General features: G+C 45.2%; 1 protein-coding gene across 1 annotated transcript in view; it reads left to right on the forward strand.

Moving 5' to 3' along the window:
* Positions 1–4,069, forward strand: part of WIPI1 (WD repeat domain, phosphoinositide interacting 1) — a 27,203-nt gene that overhangs the window by 775 nt on the left and 22,359 nt on the right. The gene's annotated exons all lie outside the window — the stretch shown is intronic.

The raw sequence follows: 4,069 nt of genomic DNA on the forward strand, positions 1-4,069 counted from the left end.
CAGCCGCTCGGCGAGGCCGGGGCGCCCTGTCCGCGTCCACCAGCCCTTTCTCGAACCCAGGCTGCTCTCTCCGAGGAACACGAGCTCCACCCTGTTGCTTTGTTGAGTGGATTTTTCCGGTGTCACCTGGATGTTCACGTTTGGACTTTGGCCAGAGAGCTGGGATTTACTGAACTGTGTGTTTCAGGCACCCGGAGGACTCGGTCCCTTGCAAGCAGGCGTCCTTTTCCTCCCCGCTTTCCATGGAGTTGTTAGATGCCAGCCCCGGGGACCATATGGAATAACCTCTTTGAAATGTGGCCCCAGCGCATCAGGCAGGGATGACCTCTCCCCGGCTCCCCACTTCCTGCTGTACCAGTTTCTGTTGTGTTCTTGTTTGGAGTCAGCCTTCAGGCTTGTGCTTTTGGCCTGCGACTGGGCTGTGCTAATATTGAACCTTCCGTGGTGTAATTAAGGCCGTCATGTACCATAAGCAACTCCGGCTTCCATTCCCTTTGTCTTTTCTGTTTAAAAGCATCCTATGCCAAACAGTATGCCTTTGTTCAAAAACACTGTATGTGTGATCCGTCATCTGGTTGCTGGGCAGCTTGGTCAGATGTGTGACTTTGAAGCTCTCTTTGACCACAACCCACAATAAGAAATAGATATTACAACATCACGCAGTACCCATATACAAATAACACTGAAAAGTGAATCACAGAATGTGTTTACCTTTATTCTGGGAAATCCCCGCTGGTATTTTCTGTTTCCTTTTTAAAAGCCATTTGTGACTCCCTGAATTATTTTTAGGGTTCAACTCATGGTTGAGACTCACCATTTACAGAAAGGATAGTCTAGATAAAATTGTGATGTTTTGTAAGAAACATTTTGCAAGAGGGGATGGCTGTTGAAATGCCTGGGTGTTTTCCTTCCTAAGTGAACACAGTTTAAGGAGAGGAGTTATTTTGCTTATTAGCAAATGTTCTAATTTCTGCTTTATGGCATTATTTATTAGATTATTTTTTAAATGTTTTCAGAAATTGATTTTCGAGAAAGAGGAAAGGAGAGGGAGAGAAAGAAACATCGATTTTGGCTGCCTCTTACTGGGATAGAGCCTGAAACCCTGGCATGTGCCCTGACCTGGAATGAAACTGGGGACCTCTTGACCTCTGGGGGCCTGGGATAACACTCAATCAATTGAGCCACATGGACTAGATTCTATTAAAGTAATGTTAATCTTTTTTTTTTTTTTGAATCCTCACCCGATTGGTGGCCTCCTGCATGAGCCCGGACCAGGGCCTGGACCAGGGAAGAGCCTGCAACCGAGGTACATGCCCTTGACTAGAGTTGAACCTGGGACCCTTCAGTCTGAGGCTGACACTCTATCCACTGAGCCAAACCGGCTAGGGCAAGTCATGTTAATCTTTATTCTAGTTAAGTCCAGGCTTTCATAGCAGTTGGATACGAATGCTATTTTCAAAACTGCAGGGTGCTTGGAAAGTTAATTTCCTTAGTCCCTACTGTCAGTTCTGTTTTCTTGGATGAAGGCTCTGCTGGGCAGCTCTGTCTCACTATAAATAAAAGTTTTTGTCACAGTCAGTTGTCTTGAGCCACAGAGGGTGTGACATTGAATTTTAAAATGAGTCGAGCCCCTTACCGAGCAGATTTAGGGTTATCAGTGTGTCTTTTCTCGGTAGTCTGAGTTTGAGATCTGATATTTCTGGGGAAGGTGGGTGAAGATGGCTCTCCTTCACTCAAAGTGGCCCTGTGCTGGACACTTTGGGTGCATATTTTCATTTGATTGGGGAGACCTATGTGTCCCAAACCCTATGCCCATGAGAGGAGATGAGAATTTTTTGATAAAAAGGCTTTATGGATAAAATAAGGTTTTTGTCTGAATTCTTTGATTCAGAGATGTTTGTAGCCATTGATTAATCATTTACAACATAAATAGTGACCACCCTGCCGTTTTCTCATATATAAAACTAGAGGCCCAGTGTTCCTCAGCCTGACCTGTGCCCTCTTGCAGTTTGGGAGCCCTTGGGGGATGTCCAACTGATGGCTTAGGCCTGCTAAGCCGGCAGTCGGACACCTTAGTGCTGCCGTAGAGGCGGGAGAGGCTCCCACCACCGCTGCTGCACTTGCTAGCCATCAGCCCGGCTTCTGGCTGAGCGGCACTCCCCCTGCGGGAGTGCACTGACCACCAGGGGGCAGCTCCTGTGTTGAGTGTCTGTCCCCTGGTGGTCAGTGTGTGTCATAGCAATGGTCGTTCCGCGGTTTGGTCGATTTGCATATTAGCCTTTTATTATATAGGATTCTTCTGTTCCAGGAGCAGGGCATATGTTTAAAATTATTTTAAATTGCCAGATCTTTTGGTTAATATTATAAGACTCTAGTTACATTTTTTTTGTTATTTGAAAACTTTAGAAACCTCTGTTTATAGCTAAATGTGACTATCTGTATGTGAAAAAGTTTATGTGAAAAAATTTAAAACACTAAACACTACAGAGTATATTTTGAAGGTTTAAGATGCTGCTGGCTTGCCTTCCCAGTAGCTGTCTGTCATCACTGAGGCTGTGGTTACAAATGCCAGACCTACTAATTCTCCGAAGCAAAGGTCCAACACACCATTTTAGCCACAGGACAGGTTGGAGGGCTAAGGAACAGAAGCCCTTACCTCGCTGATTACACGTTGACTCCAGTCACACATCCATGTGTCCCAGGGAAGAACAAATGTTTGGGTAGGAAAAAAAAGTATTCCAGAGAAAATCATGTGATCTTCTTTTTTTTAGGCGAGTGAAACAAGAGCCGTGGCCACCTGGCTTGTAGCAGTAAGCTGCTTATTTTAGTATAGGCTGCTCTGTGAAGAGTGAATCTCACCTTTTCATTTGTTTCTTGTTTTTTTAATAATGTATTTGTATTGATTTTTAGAGAGAGTGGAAGGGAGAGGTAGAGAGATAGAAACATCAAGGATGAGAGAGAACCACTGATCAGCTGCCTCCTGCATGCCCCCCCTGCTGAGGATCGAGCCCATAACCCCGGGCATGTCCCCTGACTAGGGATCCATCCGGTGACCTTTTGGTTCCCGGGTTGATGCTCAACCTCTGAGCTACACCAGCCAGGCTCATCTGTTTGTTTTAAATGAGGAAGTTGGACTGAGTTTGAGGTCCACTGAGGCCCATGTTAAGGTCCCTTTCAGCTCAGACTCCACTTTCCTGGGATGGAAGTGCTCAGGGAAGTGCTTATTCTGTGCATCCTGTGTGTCAGATTCTGTTCATCACTCAAGTCTTAAGGGCAAAGCAGGCGAGAGCTGGATGGGGATTCCCAGCTGCTGAACAAAACAGGCTCATTTGCCTTCATCCTGAGGCCAAGGCAACCTGGCTTCACACCCTGTCTTTATCTATGGGTTGAGAAGTGAAAAATTTAAAAACAAGATTTTTTTTTAGCCGACCTTGTTCCAGATAAGCGTTTAGTTTTTGTTAGTTTGTAGAGCATATCGGGGGAGCAGAGGTGGACAGTGATCAGTATTTTTTTAAATTTCTCAAGTAAGTTTAATGTCCATCCAAGGATGAGAGCCACTGGTATAAAGTGGGAATGTTTCAAGGAAGCATCTATTAAATTTTGCCTACTAATGACCTACTATGCCTACTAGGAACATGTATTTCCTTTTTAAGCAAAAAAAAAAAGTCATCAAGGGAATAAAAAACGACACACCTCTTGATAAAGTACCTCTCCAACAACCAGATGACCCCAAATTGCGTTGGGGGTAGTACCATGGTGAATAGTCCTGAACAGCTCATTGCCCCTATTTCTGCTCATCTGGGGTGGTTAGTCTCAGGGTAGCTCGACATTTAATTTGATGGTTGAGCCCATGAAGTTTCATGTCTCTTAGCCATGAGAATAGTTGTCTTTAATCTCATCCCTCTACCATGCCTCTCCATCTGACAAGGTGTGCCTCACCAGTTAGAAAGTTACCACATAGCACCTGGCCAGTGTGGCTCAGTGGTTGAGCGTTGGCCTATGAACCAGAAGATCACAGTTCAATTCCCAGTAAGGGCACATGCCTGGATTTTGGATTCGATCCCCAGTG

Source organism: Myotis davidii, unplaced genomic scaffold (assembly GCF_000327345.1).
Source record: "Myotis davidii unplaced genomic scaffold, ASM32734v1 scaffold69, whole genome shotgun sequence".
In the NCBI taxonomy this organism is placed as follows: Eukaryota; Metazoa; Chordata; class Mammalia; order Chiroptera; family Vespertilionidae; genus Myotis; species Myotis davidii.